Source organism: Phocoena phocoena, chromosome 7 (genome assembly GCF_963924675.1).
Source record: "Phocoena phocoena chromosome 7, mPhoPho1.1, whole genome shotgun sequence".
NCBI classification, from domain to species: domain Eukaryota; kingdom Metazoa; phylum Chordata; class Mammalia; order Artiodactyla; family Phocoenidae; genus Phocoena; species Phocoena phocoena.
In genome coordinates this window covers 53,869,374-53,881,869 of record NC_089225.1, presented here as the reverse complement: position 1 = coordinate 53,881,869, position 12,496 = coordinate 53,869,374, and the positions used below count along the sequence as shown (strand labels likewise).

The window sequence follows — 12,496 nt, the reverse complement described above, 5'->3', positions numbered from 1 at the left end:
TGGTTTTTATTGTTATGTATAATTTACTTAAGGTAAAATTCACCCCTTTCTATCATATAGTTCTGCTATAAGTTTTGTGAATGTATACAATTGTGTAACTCCCACCACAATTAAGATATAAAATAGTTCCCAAAATACTCCCCAGTGTCCTTTTGCACTCTACCCCTTTAGGTTGCCTCTGGCAACCACTGATCTGTTTTCTGTTTTTATAGTTTTGCCTTTGCAAGCATGTCATATAAATGGGGTAAGTATTGTAAATATGTAGCCTTTTGAGTCTGACTTTTTATAAGTTAGCTTAATGCATTTCTTTGAGATTCATTCATGTTGTTGTAATGTTACCAATAGTTACTTTTTATTATTTAATAGTATCCTATTGTATAAAATATACAATTTTTAAAAAATTTTTTACTGAAATATAGTTGACTTACAATGTTGTATTTCAGATGTACAGCAGATTCAGTTATACATACATATATATATATAATATATTCTTTTTTAGATTCTTTTCTATTATATGTTGTTATAAGATATTGAGTACAGTTTCCTGTGCTATACAGTAGGTCCTTGTTGATTATCTATTTTTTATATAGTAGTGTGTAAAAGTATACCACAGTTCTTTTTAATCCATTTCTTCTAGATAAGGAACATTTAGGTTACTTTCAATATTTTAAGAATTACAGATAAAGCTACTATAAACATTTGTATATTCCTTCCTCTTAGATTATTAGTTATTTTGAGCTATTCTTTTGTTACAGACTTAAAATTTATTGCATTACATTTTCAAAATATAGTTCATATGGCATCAATCCTGAAATGTGCCCTGTTTTATAAACATTTCATATCTAATAGCTCCTAATTGTATTTAACTGTGATTATTGATGTATAAATTTCAGCTTTATGCATTTCAGCTTGTAGTTTATCAGTTTTTGCTTGATGTATTTTGAGGCTATATTTTTACATGCATATATCTTCTTTTCATTTCATGACTATATAATTTTTTTAAATACTTGTTTTTTCCAAATTTTAAGAATACTATCCTCAACTTTCTTTTGGTTCATGTTAGGTATATGTTTTTCTATTCTTTAATTTTTATTGTTTTAAAGTGTTTTTCTTGTAGACAATATGTCAACTTTTTTGATGGAATATGAGCATTTTTATCTCTTAAATGGTGGGTTTAGTCCATTATACTTAAAATTATTTTTATTTTCTGACTTGGTTCTGCCATCTATTGGCTGATATCTTCTAATCGTACTTGACTTTTATTCCCTTCTACTCGTTGCTTTCCATTGGACAAATGGAGTTTTTCCTGATGTTTTAAAGTTACATATTCTAGTTTTGGTTTTATGATGACACTCTATACCCATTTTTTTATTTCTGTTCTCTCAAACTGATATTTATGCATTCCTGCAGGGTCTCCCCTCCTATCCCCGGTTTTTGTTTGTTTTGTTTTGTTTTGTTTTTTTGTGGTACGCGGGCCTCTCACTGTTGTGGCCTCTCCCGTTGCGGAGCACAGGCTCCGGACGCACAGGCTCAGCGGCCATGGCTCACGGGCCCAGCCGCTCCGCGGCATGTGGGATCTTCCCAGACCGGAGCATGAACCCGTGTCCCCTGCATCGGCAGGCGGACTCTCAACCACTGCGCCACCAGGGAAGCCCTTTTGTTTGTTTTTTAAACAACATTTTACTTTGAAAAAAATACTGTACCTTTAGAAAAATTGGAAATATTTTACAAAGAATACTAGTATACTCTATCTAGATTTAAGAAAGATAAATATTTTTGCCAATTTTATGCTTATGTATACATACACATCTCTACCATCTCTCACTGTGGTCTCTGTGCTGAATGTGAACAGACCTTTTCAAAGAGCCCTGCTTCATTTTAGTGGGGAATGGTACTTAGGAACCAAGCTAGGTATGCTTATTGTTATGTGGCAGTCTCTTAGAAGAATGTTACCTAATGTAGAAGGAATATAGAATCAGAAAATCAACACAGTATTTCCTAGTATAATTATTGATTAAGGTAAGGATCATCAATGGATGCTAAAACCATTTAGTAAAATGTTTTGGAGAACAGTGTTTTACAAGGTCTCAAAGTTTCACTCTATAGATTAGTTATTAATTATAAAAGAGAAAATATGCCTTTAAAAAGGAGAGATTTGTTGGTTACCACCATAATAGGTAAGGTCAAGCTTTGCATTGGCAGTGTCACAGAGAGCCTGACATTATATGTATCCTGAGGGTGATGCAATAGGAAGAACACTCATCACCTGTAGTTTTCATGCTGGAAATGTTTGATTTGAATTTAATCATGAGGAAATACTCCTGGGACATCCTGCTGGCCTGGACTCTTTAAAAGTATTCAGTGCCATGAAGAACAAAGGGAAGCAGAGGGACTGTTCTAGGTTGGATGAGACGAAAGAGACTTAGTAGCCAAATGCAATGTGTGAATCCGTGGGTTCTAATTTGCTCCTGGATTGGGAGAAAAACAGTTTTAAATGACATTTTTGAGACAACAGGGGAGATTTGAGTATGGACTGTATGTTGGATGATGATCTTGAATTAATGTTGGTTTTACTGTTCTTTGGGGGGTAAGCTTGTATTTTAAAAATATTCATTTAAATTTAAAAACAAGTGTAGGCCCGTGCGCAGCACCAATGACCCAACACAGCCATAAATAAATAAATAAATAAATAACGGTAAAGCTTACAGAATGTAATGTAGTGGTGAGCAATGACTCTTACAGTGTTTTTATTTAAATTGATGGTGATAATGTGCCTGTGAAATGCAGTATTAATAGGGGCAGATTTTAATAATAGTGACACCGGGAGTTTGTAATGTGGATATAAAAGCATTTGAAGGATCATATTTCTGATAGTGATCATGCTCTGGGAGACGAGGAACAGCGAAGAAAGGTAAGAAAATCATCTAGGACTACAGAATAATTCATTAATTTGTCTATAGAGAATAGGGTTATATGTTTGCTAAAAGTAGGAACGTAATAAGCACAAGCAACAGAGATACTGTACATAGAACTTTTACTGTGATAGGGTATAGGAGGAGGAACAAAAAGAAATTTAGTCTAATAAAAGTGAGGAAGAGAGAAAGAGCGAACAAAAATATTCTATTTTTACCTGCAATTATATAATATGGAAGAAATAAAGCCAAGTATATATTATGATAATAAATGAGAATCCATCTTTAGGCTGTTGACAGGAAACATCCCCCCAAAATGACAAAGATTGGAAGTAACTGGAAAGAAAATAGTTCCGATAATCATAAAGTAAAAGAAAGTAGAATTAAATACAAATTTGAGATCAGTTTCTCCCCAACTTCAGACCCTTCCAAAGACTTCCCATCACATTTAAAATAAAATTCAATGCTCTAAGTAGACCGTCTGATCTAGTTCTAGACTACCCTATTCAACTAATAACTGTCCCACTACTGCACCCACACTGGTTTATTTGCCATTTGCCTCAAACACACTTCTCTCTCACTGTATTCAAGCTTCTGCTCAAATGTCACCTCTTTACAGTGGCATTCTTTGACTGCTCTATGTATAGGTATGATACCTATACCACTCCCCTTTCTCTACTTAGTTTTTTTAAAGTACTTATTGGTTCCTTTTATATTACTAAATATTTATATGTTTGTTTATTGTCTGTTTCCCTTCCTATAACGTAAACTTCATGAGCACTTGGACCTAAGTGTTTTTTTTTTCTCACTGCTATATCCCTAGCATCTACAACAATACTAAGGCCCTCAATAATTATTTTTGAATGCATGAATGAGTATCAAATGAAACAGTCTTTAAAACCAAAAGCCTGAATGAAACAAAGGTAGATACTTTTTAAGGACTAAGCATCCATAAAAGATATGACAGTTATAAACTTTTATATAGCAAACAGTTCTAAAAATACATGGTAAATTTATTAAAATACAGCTATATTGAGGGATTTTAATATAATTCTTCTGGATTTTGACTGTTCAAACATATATAAAAGAGCAAGGCTATACAGGATTTGCACAATATGATTATGAGCTTGATTTGATAGATACACACAATCAATACTCTTTATTCAACTTATTTGTAACTTCAAAACCAATACTTACATTGCTTTTGCTGGTCATTCTCGGGCCTGTGCATATGCAGAGTGGTGAAAAATTTGAGTCACCTGAGGCTGAATAAAGTGACACTCTGCCTACATTTTCAGCTCTCATACTGTAAGCAAGTATTCTTTTCTCAGTTTACTTAATGCCATGTTTTTCACATTTTTGTGCTTTTTGTTGGTAGTTCTACTGTTTAAAATAGCCCCTCAGGGTAGTAGTCAAGTGTTATCTAGGGTTCTAAGCACAAGAAGACTGCGATGTGCCTTAGGGGGAAAATATGCTTGTTAGATTAGCTTCATTCAGGCATGAGTTACAGTGTTGTTGGCCATGAATTCAATGTGAATGAATTGACAGTACATATTAAACAAGGGGTCTTTAAACAGAAACACACTTTTATATAAAACAATGTTATGGGGACTTTCTTGGTGGTCCAGTGGCTGAGAATCTGCCTTCCAATGCAGGGGACGTGGGTTTGATCCCTGGTCAGGGGAACTAAGATCCCACATGCTGCGCGGCAACTAAGCCTGTGGGCCACAACTAGACAGCCCGCACGCCGCAACTAGAGAGAAGCCCACAATGGAGACCCAGCACAGCCAAGATATATATATATATATATATATAAACAAAACAATGTTATGTGTTGATCGGTTGATGAACTTGTGACGAGAAGCTTGCAGGAACCTAATCCTGTATTTCCCTTAACATCAAGGATTCACCATTTGCTAATTCAGTGTTCACAGCTGATAACAAAAATTGGAAGAGAAAGAATTGTTATTCTATCATATGCCACTTTTTTTTCTTATCCCAAGCCTACTTCACCTGTTAATTTTACTTGCCACAGATCCTTGTGGCATGAGTTTGTGGCTCTGTTGCAGGAATACAGATAGGAGGTAAAGGTAAATGTTATAAATTGTACTGCTGTAAAGTTAGTGTAGCTAACATGTTGGGAGAAGGAGGAAATGTAAAGATTTATTTTATTTTACATATTAAGGAGTCATGCACAGTTTAAAGAAAAAAAAAGTTTGTTCATTATTTGAAGTGAAAGTAACTGAAGATTTGAAAATAAAAACATCAGGAAGAAGGGGAAGTTGTGATGCCAGTGAGCTAAATTCTTCATCTTTTATGGAAGGGTCAATAAAGAATTATTGAAATGTAGTACATCCAGTGGAATACTCTGCACCTGTTTGAAAGAAAGGAAGTAGCAAAGGAAAAGGGGAATGAAGAAGCTATGTATTGATTTGGAATTTTTCCAACATAAAGAGAAAAGAAAGCGATGTGGGACGGTCTGCATAACGTTATCTTTTGAGTAAGAAGGGAGGAATCAATGAACGTATATTTAATTTGTTAGTGTAGACATACAGCCTTAGAAAGATGATAAGAAATGAACTGAAGTAGTTTGTTTTTATTACCTATTGAAAATTTTAATTAAAAACAATTTTTTTAAAAAGTTGTTGCCTCTTGGACTTTCCCTGGTGGCGCAGTGGTTAAGAATCCACCTGCCAACACAAGGGACATGGGTTCGAGCCCTGGTTTGGGAGGATCCCACATGCTGCAGAGCAGCTAAGCCCGTGTGCCACAGCTACTGAGCCTGTGCTCTAGAGCCTGACCACAACTACTGAGCTTGAGTGCCACAACTACTGAAGCCCATGTGCCTAGAGCCTGTGCTCCACAACAAAGAGAAGCCACCACAATAAGAAGCCCACGCGCTGCAAGGAAGAATAGCCCCCACTTGCTGCAACTAGAGAAAGCCCGTGCTCAGCAATGAAGACCCAACGCAGCCAAAAATAAGAAATTAATTAATTAATTAAGTTAAATTTTAAAAAAATTGTTGCCTCTGAATAGTAGGACTAATGCAGGAGGGAAATATTTATATTTCTGTAATGAAATTTTTTCTATGTGCCTGTGTTTTATATTTTAAAAAATGTCTCATGAATGTCTGCAAAAAAAACAGCTCTATTCTCACCTTGAAGGCTTCAAAAGTCTGTGTGTGCTTGCATGTGCACATACTGTATGTCTGAATGTATAAATGATTATGTACTATATTTTGTCACACTCACCCCCAACTGTGCTCCCTTTTCCTCAATAACTTGAAACTTTTTGTATTGAGATATAATTCACATACCATAAAATTGACCCTTTTAAGGTGTACTTTTCAGTGGTTTCTGGTATATCACAAAGCTGTGCAGCTATCACCACTAAGTCCAGAATATTTTTATCACCCCAAAAAGAAATCTTATAAACATTCACAGCAGCTCCTCATTCCCCTGCTTTCCTACCCTACACTTCATCCACTGGCAACCACTAGTCTACTTTCTGTCTCTATGGATTTTTCTCTTCTGAACATTTCATATAAATGGAATAATAGTACATAGCATTTTGTGTCTGGCTTTTTTCACCTGGCATAATATTTTCAAGGTTCATGAATGTTGTATGTATTAATACTTCATTTCTTTTTATAACTGAATGTTTCATTATATTGATGTGTGTCACATTTTGTATATCCATCAATTGGTGGACATTTGGGTTGTTTCCATTTTTGACATGAATAATGCTGCTGTGAACACTCTGATACAAGTTTTTGTGTAGACATATGTTTTCAGTTCTCTTAGTTATCTACCAAGGAGTAGAATTATATCACTGTGATATTGACACAGGAAAGAAAAATAGACCAGTGGAACAGAATAGACTTCAGCAGCAGAGCCGTTCATATATAGTAACTTGATATATGACAAAGGTGACACAGCAGTGCGGTGTGGAAAGGGTCGTCTTTTATAATAGATGATGCTGGATCAATTGGATATCCACATGGGGAAAAAACAACAACTCGACCTTCATTTCTTGCCATGATAGAAAAATCAATTCCAAGTGACTGTAGATCTAAATGTGAAAAATAATAAAGCTTTAATAAGAACAATGACAGATTTCATAAATAGGTCACAAAAGGCTCTATCCATAAAGGAAACCATTTGATAAATGAAACTGTGTTCAAATGATACCAATGTATGAGTGAAAGGCCAAGTCATAGAGGATTCATACCAAGGATATGTAAAGAATTCCTACAGATCAAGAAGGAAAAGACATACAATCCATGGTCAGAGTTTTAAAAGTCAACTTGTCCTACCAAGCCTATAATGAAAATTAGTAGAAGCATGCCCCATTCTTTTAACCCTACATTTATTCTTCATAGAGGCAGTCCTTCTCACCTGTAGCTTTTTATTTATTATACTATATATGTTTTGTTTTATTTATGTCTGTATTTCTAAGTAAGACTATTATAGTTCTTTGTCTTTTTTTCTTTTTTTTCAGTTTTAGATATTTATTGACTTCCTGTTATAGAAGATGAGTTGTTAACTCTTAAATGATCCAACCCTCTACCCCTGTAGAAATACTCAAACTTCCCTGACCCTATCCTGATTTAGAAATATTTTAGTTTTGGGTTAGGTCATTATTTCATTGTTTATGTTATGACTAAATTTTATTCACAGCTGTGAGATTCCATGATTACGTTTCTTCTTTTTTACAACTTTTTGTTTTTCCTAGAGTTGATTTATTTATTTAGTTTGTTAGTGTTCAGTGTAAGCATCCATATAATCTCCAGCAGAGGTGTGTAAACCTCTCATTTTCAAATATAAATTTATTTATTTTATTCTTATATTTCTGTAGACATACCCCTGAAATCTTCCATTCTTCCATTCTTACCTAGGCTAGTTACTCTCTGTTTCTTCTGGGTGCCTGTCATCCTGGAATCCCTCTTCTTTATCATCATGGAAATTCCTTTTGTGTCTGTCCCATGTTTGAGCTCCTGTTTCTTGTATGCCATATTTTCCTCTTTCTTGGTTTATTCTTTTGTTTTGGTGGAGCAGATTCTCTAGTCACTTCCTGAGAAAAGGTAAATGGGTAGTCAGATTTTTGAGACCTTGCATATTCTCCTCTTCCCACTTGGTTGTTAGTTTGGGTGTAGAATTCTAGGTTGGAAATCCTTTTTTTTTTTTTTTTTGCAGTACACGGGCCTCTTACTGTTGTAGCCTCTCTCGTTGCGGAGCACAGGCTCTGGACGCGCAAGCTCAGCAGCCGTGGCTCACGGGCCCCGCTGCTCCGCGGCATGTGGGATCTTCCCGGACTGGGGCACGAACCTGTGTCCCCTGCATTGGCAGGCGGATTCCCAACCACTGTGCCACCAGGGAAGCCCTGGAAATCATTTTAACAGAATTTTGAAGGCATTGTTCCATTGCTTTCTAGCTTCCAGTGTTACTCCTGAGCACTCCAGTGCCATTCTCATTCCTGATCCTTTGTAGGTATTCCTGTTTAGTCTTCTTTAGAAGCTTCAAATCCTTGGCATTTCAATTTGTTTGTTATAATGTGCCTTGGTATGGATCTTCATTGAGCCAGTGTGCTTGGTTCAAAAGTGTGTCCTTCCAATCCAAAAACTGTTTTCCAGTTCCTTTTTTTTTAACATCTTTATTGGAGTATAATTGCTTTACGATGTTGTGTTAGTTTCTGCTGTATAATAAAGTGAATCAGCTATATGTATACATATATCCCCATATCCCCTCCCTCTTGCATCTCCATCCCAACCCTCTAGGTGGTCTCAGAGCACCGAGCTGATCTCCCTGTGCAATGCAGCTGCTTCCCACTAGCTATCTTTTTTACATTTGGTAGTGTATATATGTCAATGCTACTCTCTCACTTCTTGAAAAGTCTTGAATTATTTCTTTGATAATTTTAGCTGATTAATTTTCTCTTTTTTTTCTGGAACTCTCATTTGGAGCAGTACCTCTTGGACTGATTCTCTAGTTTTCTTTTTTTGAGGTTTTTTGGTCTCTTTCTGGGAAGATTTCTTCAACTTTATCTTTGAATTCATCCTTTTTTTTTTTTCCTGTGTGTTTCAGCTATCATATTTTTAATTTCCAGGTGGTTGTTTTTTTGGGGGAGGGGGGTGTTTCTTTTTCTTTAATTACAAAAAATGTTATTTATTTATTTATTTTTTGGCTGCACTGCACAGCATGCAGGATCTTTGTTCCCCAACCAGCAGTGGAAGTGTGGAGTCTTAGCCACTGGACCAGAAGGAAAAGTCCCCTTGGGTTGTTCTTGAAATGTTTCATTTTCGTAGCTGGCTGTCACTAGGATATTAGTAATAGTTCTATGTGAATTTTTTTCCTGCTCCCTGGATTGTCTTTTTCTTATGGGTTTTTAAAAAATATTTGTTTATATTTTTCAGACATTTGGTGATACTGGGCTTTGCATTTCTATGCTTTAGGCACTGAAACACTTATTGGAAGTATTGTTTGAGTAGGCAGGACTTATTACAGTAGCATGACTTGGCTGGGTCATTTTTCTGAGAGATTTTTGATTCTTGGTGTCTGTAAGTCTTGTCTCTTGAGATGGTTTATTTTCCTAGAGAGAAATTCTGTACTCTCCAGCCTGTAGAGTTTACGTTTGGCTGCTGACTTTCCAGAATTTAGCACAGGAAGGTGCTGAGTCTCTTCATTTAGTGTGTAGACATGCACTTAATGTCTTCTCTTTCCTCAGCTGTGCCTTATGTGTCTCAATCCAGAGTTCTTCTGGCTCACCTTTTCCAGAGATGAAATCTGACCTCCAATATCTATTATGACAAGCTAGCCATCAGTCATATCCTTTTTTGTTGTCATGAATGTAGTATGTTATCTTTCTCTGGCTGCTTTCAAGATTCTTTTCTTTTTTAAAAACATAAAATTTTAAATGAGGTATAGGTGAGTTACATGTAAGATTAGATTACATGTAAGATTAGAGTATATGTGTATAGCATAATGATTCCATATTTGTATATGTTGCAAAGTGATTACCGCAGCCTAGTTAACATCCATACTTGGTTACAGTTTTTTTCCTTGTGATGAGTTTTAAAGTTTGCTCTCTCAGCAATTTCCAAATATGCAAATACAGTATTATTAACTATCGTTGCCATGCTGTTACATCCTCAAGACTTACTTATTTTATAACTGGAAGTTTGTACCTGTTGACCCCTTTTATCCATTTCTCCCCTCTACCCACCCCCCCAACCCCCCCTCTGCTGGCAGCCACCAGTCTCTTCTCTGTATCCGTGAGCTTGGGGTTTTTTCTGTTTGTTGTTTTTGAAGATTCCACAAATAAGTGAGATCAGAAGGTATTTGTCTTTCTTTGACTTATTTCACTTAGCATAATGTCCTCTAGGACCATCCATGTCGTTGAAAATGGCAAGGTTTCCCTTTTTTAATGGCTGAATAGTATTCATATATATACACACACACACACACACACACACCACATTTTCTTTATCCATTCATCAATTGATGGACACTTAGGTTGCTTCCATGTCTTGGCTATTGTAAATAATGCTGCAGTGAACATTGGGGTGCAGATATCATTTTTTCCCATTGTTTTTTTGTTCTTTTTTAACATCTTTATTGGAGTATAATTGCTTTACAATGATGTGTTAGTTTCTGCTTTATAACAAAGTGAATCAGTTATACATATACATATGTTCCCATATCTCTTCCCTCTTGCCTCTCCCTCCCTCCCACCCTCCCTTTCCCATCCCTCTAGGTGGTCACAAAGCACTGAGCTGATCTCCCTGTGCTATGCGGCTGCTTCCCATTAGCTATCTATTTTACGTTTGGTAGTGTATATATGTCCACGACACTGTCTCACTTTGTCACAGCTTACCCTTCCCCCTCCCCATATCCTCAAGTCCATTCTCTAGTAGGTCTGTGTCTTTATTCCCGTCTTGCCCCTAGGTTCTTCATGACCATTTTTTTTTTTTCCTTAGATTCCATATATATGTGTTAGCGTACGGTATCTGTTTTTCGCTTTCTGACTTACTTCACTCTGTATGACAGACTCTAGGTCCATCCACCTCACTACAAATAACTCAATTTTGTTTCTTTTTATGGCTGGGTAATATTCCATTGTATATATGTGCCACATCTTCTTTATCCATTCATCTGTTGATGAACACTTAGGTTGCTTCCATATCCTGGCTATTGTAAATAGAGCTGCAATGAACATTTTGGTACATGACTCTTTTTGAATTACGGTTTTCTCAGGGTATATGCCCAGTAGTGGGATTGCTGGGTCGTATGGTAGTTCTATTTGTAGTTTTTTAAGGAACCTCCATACTGTTCTCCATAGTGGCTGTATCAATTTACATTCCCACCAACAGTGCAAGACTGTTCTCTTTTCTCCACACCCTCTCCAGCATTTATTGTTTCTAGATTTTTAAATGATGGCCATTCTGACTGGTGTGAGATGACATCTCATTGTAGTTTTGATTTGCATTTCTCTAATGATTAGTGATGTTGAGCATTCTTTCATGTGTTCGTTGGCACTCTGTATATCTTCTTTGGAGAAATGTCTATTTAGGTCTTCTGCCCATTTTTGGATTGGGTTGTTTGTTTTTTTTAATTGAGCTGCATGAGCTGCTTGTAAATTTTGGAGATTAATCCTTTGTCAGTTGCTTCATTTGCAAATATTTTCTCCCATTCTGAAGGTTGTCTTTTGGTCTTGTTTATGGTTGCGGATATCGTTTTTAGTTACTCTTCTTGTTTTCTTCAGATAAATACTTGGAAATGGAAATGCTGGATCATATGGTAGTTCCATTTTGAATTTTTTGAGGAAACTGCACACTGTTTTCTATAGTGGCTGCACCAGTTTATTGCATTGGCCAAAAGTTTCATTCATTTTTCTCCATAAGATGGCTCTAGTAGCAGTTAGTTGTCTTTAACTTCATTCCAAACAATTTTGTTAGATTATATGTGACAGCTGTCATATCAGCATGCATTTAAAAAAAAGGCTTACCAAAATTGGTGAATTTTTGTGTAGCCATTTTAGTACTGAAGATGGAAGAAAAACATTTTTGGCCTATTATGCTTTATTGTTTCAAGAAAGGTAAACATGCAACTGAAACACAAAAAAAGATTTCTGCAGTGTATGGAGAAGGTGCTGTGACTGATCGAACATGTCAAAAATGGTTTGCGAAGTTTTGTGCTGGAGATTTCTTGCTGGATGATGCTCCATGGTTGGGTAGACCAATTGAAGTTGATAGTGATCAAAGCGAGACATTAATTGAGAACAATCAGCGTTATACCATGGAGATAGCCGACATACTCAGACTATCCAAATCAAGTGTTGAAAATCATTTGCACCAGGTTGGTTATGTTAATCGCTTTGATGTTTGGGTTCCATATAAGTTAAGCGAAAAACACCTTCTTGACTGTATTTCCGCATGCAAGTCTCTACTTAAACATAATGAAAATGTTCCATTTTAAAAACAAATTGTGACGGGCAATGAAAAGTGGATACTGTGCGGTAATGTGGAACGGAAGGAAGAGATTGTGGGGCAAGTGAAATGAACCACCACCATCCACACCAAAGGCCAG

General features: G+C 36.1%; 1 protein-coding gene across 1 annotated transcript in view; it reads left to right on the top strand.

Annotated features, from left to right (window-relative positions):
* Window positions 1-12,496, top strand: part of TLK1 (tousled like kinase 1) — a 149,242-nt gene that overhangs the window by 50,388 nt on the left and 86,358 nt on the right. The gene's annotated exons all lie outside the window — the stretch shown is intronic.